This window comes from Strix uralensis, chromosome 1, assembly GCF_047716275.1.
Source record: "Strix uralensis isolate ZFMK-TIS-50842 chromosome 1, bStrUra1, whole genome shotgun sequence".
NCBI lineage: Eukaryota > Metazoa > Chordata > Aves > Strigiformes > Strigidae > Strix > Strix uralensis.
Window position 1 is genome coordinate 73,446,114 of NC_133972.1, and position 15,499 is coordinate 73,461,612.

The window sequence follows — 15,499 nt, forward strand, 5'->3', positions numbered from 1 at the left end:
GAAAGCTGGGAAAGGAAGGCTTAGAGAGTCTTTGTTCAGACGTCGTTGTCCATCAGCACGTTCTCATTTTGGGTGCCCATACACCCCAGCAACTGAGCCAAAGAACTGAGCTGTGCAGTTCCTCTCCACCTCAAGAGTTCCATGTTCAACTGTTTGATAGCATCTCAAGGACTTCATTCAGAGGGAAAAATGAATGTGCACATTCACAATGCAAGTTGTGCACAAGAACTACCACTGTATCCTCCTACAAAATCCCAGGTGCAAAAATTTTCTAGAGCACAGGGCAAATTCACCTACAGGGGAAATTCACCTACAGGTGAATTTGGCTGAGAGACTTCACAGATGAACGTGGCTCAGTCTGCTGTTCTCTCCTCCCCAATCCAGGCTCCAGTACAGTACCAGCTGGGCTCAAAATGCTACAGTGATATTTTCTTGGCAAGGCTTTTATAACATGTTTAAGAAAACTAATTATTAGAAACACAGCCCACCTGCTGCATATGCTCTTCCTCACTCCAAAATTAGTTGGGGTATCAGACAAAAGGGAAATAACAGTAGGATCAGCTTTTGACTTGCAGGTAATAACAGACTCATCAAAACCAAGGCAAATAACACTATCATGGATAATTATATGAACCTAGCATACCCCAGTAAAAATCACAAGAACACGTGAGCTGTAATCTTCCTAAAAATTTGTTTCCTATTGAAATAAAAGCATTAGACTTCTAAATGGTAGTTTAAAGTAAAGGCAATAATTTGTTTCAAGCTGGTACAATCATTTAATAAAATGCCTGCTGTGTCTCCAGGAATAATATTCTTCTTTCCTTGGCAACAAACATAATTACCCTGGTTTTGGACCACCAGTTAAGTCCATCCCCAAAGTGTTCTCACTCTAAGTACAAGACATTCAAAAAGAATAATTTGCCATATGGAAGATAATGAAGTTGAAAAAGCATCCCGAAATGTGCAAATGATTTGGGGAAAAAAATCTAGCAGAAGGCTGAAGTCACTTCACTATTACAATTATTCATCTAATGTTTTAATAATAACATAAAAACCAGTCTTGCTCTCTTCTCAACCAAATCCAAACTCCGTACTTTATAGGTGTTAAAATTAGCACCTTCAAGCTGCAAGGAGGTAAGGAGAAGAGACAGCTTCCAAACAACAATAGACTGGATGCAATACTACCTGGAGCTGTAGTTAATTATCTTGCTGATGTTAATTGGCCTTTATTTGTCAACAACCAAAGAAGAATGAGGTGCTAGGTGTTGATGAAGGGTTAATGTAGCACTGTTTGTGAGGCTGCTTTCTTTAAAGATATCATTTACATAACGTATAATAACTATTTCTCTTTTCCAGGCTCCAGAGCAAATATTTGAGTAATAAATATAAAAGTGATTATATTGATGCCTTTTTTTTTTTTTCCTAAAGCACAAATAAGAGAAGAGAGAGGAATAAAAATGTCTATGGCAGAACTGTCCCAGTGGTACAGTACATTTTTCAACATTTTGATGAAGCAGTTTGTTTGGACAAAATAGCTGTGTGTTTATGAAACAATGTTATTTAGCACTTAAAGCCTGCAGCTGACATGCATTGTTCCCAAGCAGTGTGATTGAATTTGAATAGTAAAAAGAACACACTTTGTTTTCTTTTTCCCTGTGTACTTTTAAAAATGAAACATAAGGAGAGATCCATCTGATGGAATTTCTTGGAGAATCAGTCAATAGCAGCTTCATAATAGCCAGCATGCAGCAAGGTGATCGTAACTCAAGCACATATGCCTAACAAAGGAAACGCACAAGTACGAGAAGGATGGGAATAGCTGTAGGTATTGCAATTCAACAAGACAAGAACCTCGCGATGTTCAACAAGGCCAAGTGCAAGGCACCTGGGTGGGGGCACCCCTCAGTATCAATACAGGCTGGGGGATGAAGGGATTGAGAACAGCCCTGAGGAGAAGGACTTGGGGATAGTAGTGTATGAAAAGGTGGACATGAGCCAACAATGTGTGCTTGCAGCCCAGAAAGCCAACCATACCCTGGGCTGCATCAAGAGAAGTGTGGCCAGCAGGTCGAGGGAGGAGATTCTCCTCCTCTACTGCGCTCTGGTGAGACCCCACCTGGAGTGCTGTGTCCAGCTCTGGGGTCCGTAGCATAGGAAAGGCATGGACCTGTTGGAGCAGGTCCAGAGAAGGCCATAAAAATGGTCAGAGGGCTGGAACACCTCTCTTATGAAGACAGGCTGAGAGAATTGGGGTTGTTCAGCTTGGAGAAGAGAAGGTTTCAGGAAGACCTTATAGCAGCCTTTCAGTACTTCAAGAGGGCTTATAAGACAGACAGGGACAGACTTTTTCGTAGAGCTTGTTGCGATAGGACAAGGGGTAATGGTTTGAAACTGAAAGAAGGTAGATTTAGACTAGATGTAAGGAAGCAATTTTTTACCGTGAGGGTGGTGGAACACTGGAACAGGTTGCCCAGAGAGGTGGTAGATGCCCTATCCCCGGAAACTTTCAACGTCAGGTTGAATGGGGCTCTGAGCAACCTGATCTAGTTGAAGATGTCCCTGTTCATTGCAGGGGAGTTGGACTAGACGATCTTTGACGGTCCCTTCCAACCAAAACTATTCTATTATTCTATGAAGAAATTCATAGTTCTCAGCAAATGCATTCACCACTCCTCTAGGAGGAATGCAGCAGCAATGTAAAAGTGGTGGTAAATAAATACTTCAGGAAATTTTGTTGAGCAACAAAGAACTGTACTGTAAACTGGCACGTATATAACAACACAAAAATATATTCAAAATCCAGGTATTTATTACTGACTACAGGTTTGCTGGAAAAAAAAAGAGGAACGTTGTCCTGCTCACTGTCAACAGTAAAGCTTTTGATTAAATAACTTTTCATGCTCCTAGCAGTCTGAGAACAGCGACAACTTAAAAATTTGCACACATTTCCCAAAATGAGTAACACCTAGGTTGTCTCACAAGCCCCCTTAGAGATGTATGCCTTTGCCAAAGCAGTGCTTATTCTCACAGCGTGATGATGCTGCAGAAAGCAAAGGTCCCCAGGCTGTTTCAAGTCAAGACTCACTGGAGAAAGCTAATGGTGCTCTACCCCTTGCAGTGTTCAACCCCTCAGGTGGTTGTACTGGGGTTGCCCTTGTTGCCTTCTTAATGGCTAATTACAGAAACACAGAAGGGTCCTACCTGAGGTGGCCTGTGCTTCCTCTAGCTGGTCCACAGCAGCGCTTGCGAGCCACAGCTGAGAACTGTGGTACCCGAGTTAGCTGGGGTCTGTGTCATCTTGGAGCTCCAGGTACGTCTGTCCAGCCAAGACACTCACAGGAGGCTACTCCCACCACTTGAGCTTCAGCACTGAAAGCAGCCTGGAGTACAGAAATTCCCTTAAAACCTTGGGCGAGCTCATTGTGATCTCAGATGAAGAAATATTTTCCAGAGCATAAACTTTGCCCCACAATCTCTCCCACTCCTTTTCAAAATGAACTTGTCACAGGCCTATGCCACTTACTTTCTTGCCTTTTAATAAGGATCCATTCACATGCCACCTTTTCCTATATTACTCAAATACACTGCTCCTTAAAGTGAATAGTATGTAGAAACTCCAACGACATAACATGGAATAAACTTTAATTTAAGATAGAAAGGTCAGTAAGAAACATCAGACACAGTTCTGCTTATTCCCAGTGACTTTGTGTTCACCAGATCCCTTTAGAGTAGAGCTGGCCAAATGGGAAATATTAATTTGGGCACAAATAAAATAATTCATGGTAATATACCCATTTTGTCTAAATTCAGAGGAAAATATATAAAAATGAATATTCTTAAAAATGTCAGAATGTTTCCTTTTGACAGTTAAGCTCTTTAGTATAAGTGACATATGACTGTGGGGGAATCACAACCCGTATGTGTGATACATACTTTGTACATATGAAGAGGTCATTCTTTTCCAGGGAGCTCCAAGTCTAAATGGACAAGAAAAATAAATGGGGATATAACATTCAAACATAGGACTAGATTGTAATACTTTCATTCACATTAAAGAATAATTTCTTATATAAATAATCCCACTGATGTCAGGACTGCTGATGAAATAAATGACCTTATTTGCCCAAAAAAGATGATGGTCTGGCTTAACCCAATCAAGTTTAGGAAAGGCAAATATCCCATGCAACCTGTGATTTGAATATATTTGATGGCTTTACTTGTTTGCTACTTTTAGTTTCATCATAATCCCTAAAGATTCCACTTCGTATTTACTTTGGCCAACTTCAGCCAAAAGCCTGAGGTTTCACCCCTTCCTAATCTTTCACAAAATGATGAGGTACAGCTGTTCAGATCTGTTTTCCAGAGTTTTGTTAGTCCTCCCTCCGCAAAGTCTCTTCTCAATGTGATTGAGGAGAAGTAACTGGAATTAAATAACTTCAGGGAAACAAATTATTCTGGATAGCTACAACTCATGATCATCTTACAGAGGCACAATAGAAAAACAACCACTTAGTGAGAGGGATAGTGAAATTTAGCATTTGCAAGTAACATTTCAGAGACTCTGGCATCCACCAAATCTCTAATTCATCATAGGTTTAGAGCTGTTCCGTACGTTTTCACATCTACAGATTTAGATGTTCTGCCTTTGATAGAGTTTTCCAGCCCAAGCCAGTGGCTGTTCTGGAGAACGACTGATCTCTTCCAGCAGCCTTTTTCTCTCACGCTTGTATGGATTTGATGCTCGTGACAGCACCAGACTTACAGTTCTTGAAACCAAGCCTCCCTCTTCATGTACTAAACAGACATAGCTAACTCTAGCCTGCTCGCCTGCCACGCCTGGAGGCGAGTGAAATCTGTAACAGCGATAATCTAGGTCTTAAAAGCATTCTTTACACTTGCACATAGTAGGAAGAAATACGAGCAAGTGATGAGGCCACCATGTCACTATGACTACTCAAATCCTTGGCTCTGCTGGTGAGTTACCAACCCATTTCTAAATGAGTGCTGTTTGGTAAGGACTTCTGCTGAGTGGAAAGCAGGTATATACATCATCCATCTATTTCACAGGGCTCAGTGGTTCTAACATGGCAAACAAGCTACTGTAGCTGACATCCATCAAATTCAAACCTGGAACATATAGAGCCTTTCACATCTAAATTGCTTTTCCTCTGTTGGCCATAACTTACTACAGTCAGCACTCTTTCAGAGTAAAATGCCAGCTTTGCTGACATCAGGGTGAATGGAGCAGAGATTTCACCTTCAGTGCCCAAAATCATGGAATTACTGAACAGTCAGGTTCGGGTGGACCTCCCAAGGTCAGCGGGCCCAGTCCCCTGCTCAGAGAAGGGCCAGCTTTGAAGTCAGAGCTTGGTCAGCATAAAATCTTGGCTGTACTGGAAGAAGAAGAAAAATGGATCGCTTTGTCTTCCTGGAAGAGGCTTCCAAATTAAGGCAACCATTTATTTATTTATTTATTCTTTCATTCTCTTATCTACTCTTAGGTATAAAGAACCTTTCACTCCAAAACCACTCATTCTCTCATTGCAGTACAGTCACCTCCTGAAACAAAATTTCCACAGCCTGTTTTTTGCACACTCTCCTGCCCTCAGCACTCCTTCAGAAGCTGCTTTTTGCCTCCAGCCCTCAGCAACTGAGATCCTGCCTCTCTGCCTGCCCAAGGCTGATTTTCTTTTCTGTCCCTCAGAAGGCCCAATGCCCACCTTCTGCCCTTCCTCCCCCTGGGTGCAGCAACATCACCACCACCGAGTCTGAACTAACAGCAGATTTATTAGGCTGGCCTCTGCTCTGCTCCAAATTCCATTTTTAATATTAGTGTGTCTCATTAGTGTGCACACGTGGCCAGCTGAGAACCAAAGGAAACACAGAAATCACTCAGCACTCCCATTAACAGACATTTTACAATTTTACTTTAAGTATAGACATGAGGGGGAGACTAAGGCATTTTATCTGTACCTGAAGAAATCAGTCACAAAATTTGCCAGCTCTAATCTATGCAGCATACAGGTCTGTTATCTACTGCAAAACGCAAGATAAAACAAACAGCCCCCAGCAGAAACACTGTGAAGAGAAACCCTCTAGTCAAATGTGTCACGAGAAATACAGCAAGAAAAGGTTTTCCCCAGATGAGGGGAAGGACAGAAGTGTAGAAAACAGAGGTTACACTTCCTTTTTTGGGAATGGTTTACTGTGGTTTTAAAGAACAAAATATGTGGTGTGTCAGCCACTGGCAGAGGAAAATGGTAAGTTATGCTATTTTCAGCTATAGATCTAAACCTTTGTTTAGTTTGGCTTCTTCCCCAATCAGGTTACTCCTTAACCTCCTGGCCTCAGCCATGCTACTCCCTCCTCCTTTACTGCTAGACAGCAAGGCCCTTAAAGCAGAAGACATCCTTGCAGGGGTCACGCGTTATGGCTCAGAAACAACAGTTCATTTAAAAGATATCCAAAGCTCAGGTTGAGTCCTACCTACTGCGTGCGCTTGAGGAATCTCTTCTGATTGTGTTGGGCTGCCTGTACATATAACACAAAATACTGGGGTTTTCTCGTAAGGGCTGCAGGGTGATGCCAGATTTACTCTAACTGAATTTTGAATACTGATTCTACTTACACTATCACTACAGGTCCCAGAAATTAGCACCTCTGAATTCTTGTATTTACACACCTGGCAAGCATATTTTTAGGAAAATATTACTGGTTGTACCACACACGCAAAATTTGCTGTCCATGGAAATTACGGCCAATTTCAGCCTCAAGGCTAAATGAACCAACCTCTCTGGAGGAAAACAAAAGGGAAAAACTCAACATTGGAAATATTACAGAAAATCACCATTCTCTTGTGCTCTACCCTGTCACACACACTCTCCTCTGGCTTTAACCATGTGGTTAGAATTTGATGACACAAAAGGGAAGAATTCCTGCTGCTTCTTCTTGCATGTCAGTAGCATTAGTAACATCACTGTCTCATCACTGTCTATAATCTTGTCTCGCTGAGGACACCAGATGCCAGTTTTATACAAGCATTTAGTTAACATTTCATATACCACAAAGCCCTTAGGTTATTTTCTAATGTAATATACACAGATATTCTCTATAAATTATTTTATCTGCTTTTATGGCTGTTTTGGAGCTATCTGTATCTCACAAGCAAAAAACCAGTGCTACAGATTAGCCATGTATAAACACAGTGAAACCCACAAAAGGACTTTAACATTAAAAATGCTTCTATTACCACATTTAATTCCTGGTGCTCAGCTTTCCTGCGGAGCCCTTCTCCTCTCCAAGCTACATGACTTGCTTCAGCCCTTGGCTTTGAAGACAAGCCTCCAACCCTCTAGTAGCAAACCTAAAACTCTCAGATTAATGGGTACCTGGGGGTGACTACACCTCCACTGTTCCTACAGGAACTTGCTTTGAGAGTTTTAGTGATATCGAAGAGTCAGTTCAGTTCTGCACAGCAGGTTCAGCTCCTTCAGTAACAGACCACCACCTAAAGCACGGGTCCCACTTCCCCAGCCTGATTCTCCAACCTCCTGCTCCTGGGACTAAGCAAACTTCTGAAGAGACATAGACCTTCAAACACTGAGTCTTTTCCTGATAGCGTAACTCCCTGCACCGGCTCACTGTGGAAGCAAAGTAAGGTAGCAAGGTAATAGCCTCTTTGAAGGCACTAAACCTTTAGACTGGTTTACCATTATCCATAAAGTGCACCCTCGACCCTTTGTGACTTACTCCTTTCGCCCCAGTTAAGGTCTCTGGCCCAGGAGCTTTCTATCCAGCCCAGCCCTGCACTGCATAGTTAGCTAACTAGAGGTAGGCAGTGCTAGCACAGGAGGGGTTTTATACTAGATTTTCCTGCAGTATAATTTTGTGTTTTAAAACAAGGAATACATTTATTCTTCATATTGAGGCAGAAGAAAAGACAATTAATAAAAGGAAGGGTAGACCTTCTTCCTTTTTTTTTTTTTTTTTTTTTTTAATAACCAATGGACAACAAACTTATTTAGACAGATGCTTACCACTCTCAGTACCTGTGACCCTGCCCTCTGATTATTCATCTGCTTAGTTCAGTATCTCAGTTTGGAGGCTCTGCACATTGACCATTTGTTCCAATCTCTTCTTAATCTGTCGCTTGCTCCTTTTCTTTAACCTAAGCCTCTCCCGTGTCATTCTTCTTGCTAGGACTGGTTTCCTCAGCTGCTTCCAGTGGCATCCAGGAGACACAACACCACTCGCTCACAGTGACACAGACATGAAGGGGCCTCCACTGCTCCATCAACAGATTAAACCTCAGGAGTGTCCTGTCCCCCATGGGATCTCCACGAAGGCTCCACATAACTGGCATTCCAGACAACTCCAACTTGAGACTGCCTCCCACAGAGCCTGCTGTGAGTCAGCTTTGTGTGGTGAATGCTGGGAATGGGGCAAGGCCTGCCTTAACATAGCCATGCAGTGTGCACAGGACTGCAGTTTCAGATAGGCAACTTGCAACAGCCACATCTATGTATTGTCTGAAAAATTCCCAACCGGTTCTTCTTTGGCAGTATTTTTCAGGCAGAAATAGGAACTCTTTGGGAGGGAAAAGCTGTCAGAAGAATACATACAGGCTGGATTCCAATGATGGATAAAAAAAGATAGCCTTCACAAGATCAGGAATAGTAATTCTCCAAGCTGGAGGTGATCCTGCCTTTAGAACAAGATGTCTCATGTTGTCTTTGGGAAAGAAGCCACGATGCTGATGGATGTGCATCAGGCTATCATTGAAAAGCTAGGGGGGGAACCTCATCACCAACTGGATGAGGAGAAGGATGTCTTGAACATCAGAAAGGATAGGATGTAAAACACCATTAATACCACTACCACCACCATGGGCCACAACCTTGTGCCACCAAAGTTGAGCCTGGCACATCCTTTACCTCTTTTACCTGCCCTTTACCACAAACACATCTCGAATAAACTACGGACATGGTTGAACTTTCTGAAGTCTCTCTACTATGGCTGCATCCACAATGGGGGGAAAGGAAATACATCTGTTGACCAGACAGATCGCTACACCTGTGGTGTAGCAGGGGGTATTGCACAGGAAAAAGGTTGCCAGCCAGAAAGGTAGCTGCTAGAGGGCTGATGATACAGAGCTGGTGCAACCAGCACTAGGGTGTATAAATAATCCATGATGATCAGCAAGACTTCAGAGTCTGACAGAAAAAAAATCATAATGGTTATCAATAATTGAGGCCATTCTCAAAGTGCCCTGGAGCACTATGTGTATTCCCTCAAGGACCATGACAAAGTGTGGCAGTGATCCTGTCCTGCACATCTAAGGCAGTGACTAGCCGATAATCTGCAAGAGACCAGCACTGGCGCCGGGGTTATCAAGTCAAGTCCCAAAGATAAGGTGGCCCTGCAGCAACCACTGAGAGGCTGCTGCTCACTGCAGTGTGTTTGCTTTTCTGCCTGTCTCCTGCTTCTCCCTGTCACCTCAGCAGTCTGGCAGAGCTGAAGGGTGGTGGGTGGGATGTGGCGGGTGCAGCAAGCACATGGTGCAGGCAAGGTGCCAGGGAGCACCAGCATTGCTGCTTAGCACCGGGGGCACCCCATGCCGCGTATGGCGTGGGTGGCCCCGGGTGCTGCCAGGGTGTCTCCACAGCTCCTCGAATGGACATACATGGGGGATAGCTGGCATGGTGTGACCTAAAGGGGCAGTGTGGCCATGTCCACACACTTCCCATAGCCATGCATCTTCACTCAGCTCAGTTCAGGAAGAGACCCCCATCTCTTCATTCACTCAGTCAGTCTCCCCACTCAGCCCAGCTCTCTAAATAAGCTTATTCCATAAATACTCACTGAAGTATTGCAGTGGGAAGGGCACATCCCAGCCTGTCACAGCTAACAGGTAGCACATTACACAAAGTAAGGTCTGAAGTCCAGGCTCAGTCAAAATCTGCAGGGCAACTCACATCTTTATATTACACCCAAACTAAGTTTTCCTCCCTTCTGCCACCCTTTATTAATTTTTCTCTGGTTTTGCTGCTTTACACTGTATATTTTTTCAGGACAGTGTTTTTTCATGACAAAGGGCCATTGTTATTTTAACAATCAGTTCTTCCCATGTGCCCTAACACCCTCTCACAGCACTGTCACAACTGCAACAGCATCTCAGGACCCATATACAGACAATGTATACTAACTGATTTAACAGTCTTAACTACCAAAAAGACAAAGGTTTACCTGCCCACCCACCTTTTTTTACTATTTACTCCATTTGCTATCTAAATGTCAGCATTCGTTGTCTGCAAAATGACTGTTGAACCAATGATTATAGTGTGGCGTATTTCCTTTGAGTGACAGTGCCTGCACAATGACTTTTCTCCAACACACTCGACAGTCAGCATTAAATATTCTTGGCATGTAGCCTGAATAACAACACACATACTGAGACCTGCCAGCATTGGAAAGTCCCTAAGTCCCAGGAGCTAAGATTAATTGCCAGCTATTCTTAAAATTTTCTCACCGCTCCACCCAGTTTCTTGGGTCTTCCCACCCACTACAATCTTACAACTGCCTTTGTGGAGTTTCACAAAACTTCCCGAGACAGTTTCGGATGAGTGGAGAGCACTTAAACTCCCCCTTGAATTGACTGACTTCACGTGCCAACAGTGCTTTCTTTGACTTTACAGGGGGAGGCTCAACTGGGTACAGTTTTGCCTCTCTTTATTACCACTCACGACTCTTCCCAAATTAGTTTGTCTCTGAGGCAGGGCATGGAAAATATTATGTTTAAGAAAAAGACAGCAGAAGGCACTCCTGTAACTACTTAACCCCTCTTTTAAACCAGGGTATGAAGGCAAGTCCTGTGAGATGCTGAGCATCATTAACTTCCGTTAAGTATAGATAAGATGAGGGCACTTGCACTAAAGACTACAGCCTCAGTACTTCTCACTGCTAAGCCCAAGTTTATGCTAGCAGTGGAAAAACACAGAAGGAATAACAGTATCACCTATTTCTTAGCACAGATCACCCTCTTGCTCATGTAACATTGCTGCCTGAACAACAAAGAGGTTTCACAATCATGAACCACAATCCCCTTTTTACCAAGGACTCCGAATATGAGAAACAGGGGAAAGAACCACAGGGGAAATGAGATAGCCCCTCTTCTGCCATTTCCAACTAAAAGGAAAGCAGGAGGTATGAAAAACCTTCACATACTTTTCACTTTGGCTTTCCACCCACAGTGGTTAGGATCAGCTTTGAAGAACCACCAAAGTTTCTGATCAAAGTTTTCTGGATAAGACGACTTGGCCCATTAATGTAGAATGGCATTTTTTTTAAAATGAAAGGTGTGGGTTTTCCTTAAACAGATGCCTGTAAAGGCATCTAACTCCTGAAGGCTCGAGCATCCTGGTTTAACCAGTTTTAGTCAGTGAGTCAGTTCTCTGACAGAGCTTACTAAGAAAAATGCAGCTTGTTTGCTCTTTCTCTCACAAGTTTCTCCCCACTGTTTCCTAGCTCACCTGCTATTATATTTAGGACTGATCTGAGTTAGGAACTCTAACAGAGGCTTCATATTAATCACCAAAAAAGACTGTTATGTTGCCCATTTCTATTTTAGACCTTTGGCTCCAACCCCAGGCTTCCAGCTCTTAGAGTGAGCAATGCCAGACTTTTGTTTTTCTGTTAGTTTTTTTTTTTCCATAGGTGCCTACGAAGCACTTGCAAAACATTTCAAGTAGCTGCCCATGCAAAACATATTCCCTCGCTACTCTGTGTGTATAATTTCAACTGCCTGACTACAATGCTTATAACCGCACTTGTATCTGTACATGAGCATCTACAGCTGAAAAAAACTCTCTCAAAATCAAACAAGCAACCAGACATCATCAGGCTAACCTCCAAGCAACTTTCCAGCAGAGTTTCCATAATGGCCTGTGTACGCAAGCAGATGTTGATCTTTATTGTTTTACTATCTGATTGAAATACAATGCTTCTTAAAAATGACTGCTCACAGGTAAAGAGACATAGCCACCTAAACCCTCATTCAGTCTTGGTTTATACTAGCTGGTGTTTTGAGTACACTGTCAAAAGTACCAGATCTACCTTCATTCTCCAACACTTTAAGTTAATGAATTATAAATCACATTTATTTAAAAGGAGTTCCAGTCACAAGATATTATTTCAGCATAAATATTGAAGCAGCTGGGTGTTGATTAACATATTTCTTTTAAGGTTCAGTCATTAAGGTTAAGTTAAGGAAACAAATTTCTTCTTGTGATCTTCATGAATATGATGGAAAACGACCCGTGGAGCTTCTCTGCATAGTAGTAAGAATCATTTACAAAACAGTCAGGGCTTGGAAGGCAATCAGGTTGAAACACAGTAGTAAAAGAAAAAAAAAAATTCTCAAAAGCCAAAGTGTAAATTTTAGAAACAAAACACCTCAAATGTTAGTGAACTGATGAAGTCATGGTACCATACTGATTCAAACTACTGGGCACAATTTGGAAGTGGAACACATTTTTCTAACAAACTGATCAAACTGATGCTGTATTACCAGGACTAAAAACTAGCATTTTGTGGAGAGGACTCTCAGCTACCTGCTGGTTGGCATGACGTGTGTTTCAACAGCTTCTGATATTCTGGAAGTGCCACCTTTGCTCACTGCAGCGATTTCAGTCATAAGAGGCCTATTCTCTCTTCTCTCCTACCCACTTCAAGATTTCAAGGAAAAAGCAGCACCTTTTTTAATCATGGGCACCCTCTGGCAGGGGTTAAAAACATGGGACACAGGAAGTTTCCAGTAACACCCCTTCTTTATCCTCACAGACACACACACTATATACCAACAGCCAGTAACAGACACCATTAAACATTTAAACTCGTATTTTGCACTTCCCTAAGGCAGAAATTCCCTGGCTGCTGCCTCGCTCCTCAGCTGGCAGAGAGAGCAGCCAAACCCAGTGGCTCGCCTGGGAGGGTGGTGGACAGTGGACATGGGCACTGACTTGCAGGCCACTCGCAAGCAGTGCTCCAAGCGACACTGGGTGTCTCGGCGACTGCTCCAAAGTACCTGCCCGCTGCTTAAACTGCAGCGCTGCACTCACAGCATCGCCACAGCTCTCTGCCATCTTGCCAACTGAGGCAAAATTGTCCAAAGCTACAAAAAAGCCCCACCTTAAAACTCTCCCAAATATATTTCCATATTAGTACAGGAAATCTATTTTTAAATGTAATAATCTTAAACGAAGTCAATTAACATATCACTACTTCTACAGGGGCATTTTCCTGGGAGAGGGGTCTCTTTGGGGAAGACCTGAGCTGGTTTGATCGAGTGGACTTGCTGTCTAGGAAGGACTCTTCCAAACATCTGGCCCTCCAAAAGCAGGGAAGGCTTGCTCGGAGCCAGGGCATTATGGACTCACATACCACTGACATGTGAAAAAATGGACCTCATGGCAGTTCACCCTAGAGAAATGGCTATTATATGCATCGATGCATTTCAGTTTAGTCTTTGAAAAATAAAAGGGCAAGAATGTTCTTTTTTTGAAGTTTTCAGTTTAGTGGCCTTTTAATAATCAGATGTTTTCAGACCCACAGAATACGTGAACAGCGTCACGAAGCATGCAACACTAACTTTTCTTGAAATAATGCTATTACTGTAATGAGACATGAGTTCAGGAAACTTGATGACCATTTCTGCAATGGAAGATGGACACAATTTTCCTTACAGAAGGATCCAAATCTAAAGTAATTCACTACCCATAAGAGTATGTGAGTGTAAAGGACAAAATATTTTTGCTCATATTAAACAAAAAATAAGGAATGTTACAATTACAAGCAAGGTCACCTTCTCCCTGTTCAAGTTCTTTTTAAGTAATACAATGTGGAAAGGAAGTATGAGACCTTAGAGTCACTTATCCTCTGGCTCTGTTTTTCTCTAATTAATTAAATGGGTGAAAAGCAGGAGCTCAGGGACCATAGATCAACGTCAGCACAATGCATTTCATAACTGCTCTGTGAGGACTACTCCAAAAGGCAATCACAGGATACTTATTAAAGAGGCCTTCTGATGTAGCCCCTTATAGCAAAAACCTGCTGGATGCCCCAAATTACTCAGTTACACCTCATTAAAATATATCAGTTGTTTGTTGCCAGCATATTGTCCATGCAGCCCAATGGCTTTGTAACCAAAGCTGCTGGAAACCTGTTTAATTGCTCAATTGGTTTTTTTTTAAACTTCTTAGGCAATGGGTGGAATATTGTAATTTGCTAGAAAAAGCACAGAGGATATATTAAAACAGAAGAAGAGGGAAAAAACCAACAGAAAAACACAAATCAAAAAATCAGTGCTGTTACATTAAGGTTTTTACTAGGTTTCTTTCAGCTACGTTTGCTTTCATGTTCTTGACCAAAGAGCTCTCGGGTAAGGAAACATTCATAAGTTGCTTCCTGAACAAGTCTCCTCAATTACTTTGCTGCCTCTGCAATTCAAACACTTACAGAATTCTTTCTACGGGCAGCAGCAGCAGCATTAGCAGAGCAACTGGGGTGGTCTTGATACTTTAAACCTCTTTGAAAATTCACAGCTTGCAATCATCTCACATGCCAGTGTCCACTCTGGCTTGGAGGCAAAGGAAAAAAAAACTTTGGAGAGGCCTATTAAATAAACCCTGTTTTCACAACAGTAAAATCCCTAATAGTTTTGATTCACTGAAGCAGTGCTCCCAAACAACTCCCTTTGTTTTCAATCACTTTTATAACAGTCTCAAACTAAAAAGCCAGACCAGAATACCTGTCTGTGTGTGTACACACATATAAATTACCTCAACAGACTGATTTTTTAGGACTTCTTGTCAGCATGGAGTAATTTTTTATTTTTTATGTTTCAAGAAAATTTATTTGACTCCAAAAATAGATTTGAATCTATTTGCTCCTCAACACTTAACAGCAATCCTTTGTTAGCATTTCTATATTACTGTGAAGACATACATCACTTAATGAAAAACACAGACAGTATGAAAAACACAGACAGTAAAGGCCTTGGACTTGTGTTGTTGCAGATCCATTATCAGCCAGACACTCCTTCTATATTTATTCCAGGTGAGAGGGGGAAAAATAATCTCTAATTCTTCTTCACTGGAAACTCCAAAGGTATTTTTATATAAAAAAAAGGAAGTTTAGGGCCAAAAGGAAAATTATTTAAAATGGATGGGTACTGAACACAATACATTCCATTCGGCTTCTGTTCTCATACTTACCAATCTCCAGTTGAAACATTAAACACTTAACCCACAAGATGCAAAGGGATTTTGAAAGACCCCTCTTCAGGGATGGAAATAATTATCTCCCAAGCTTTAGGTTCCAAGGGCTTAGAAGTGGGACTGTAAAAAGAACTAATTAAATTAGAAATGGCACCAGAGCACAGTCTCTTGAAAAGGTGAATTTGTGGGCTGCAATGCATTGCTAGGCAAAAACATGCACTGCTTGT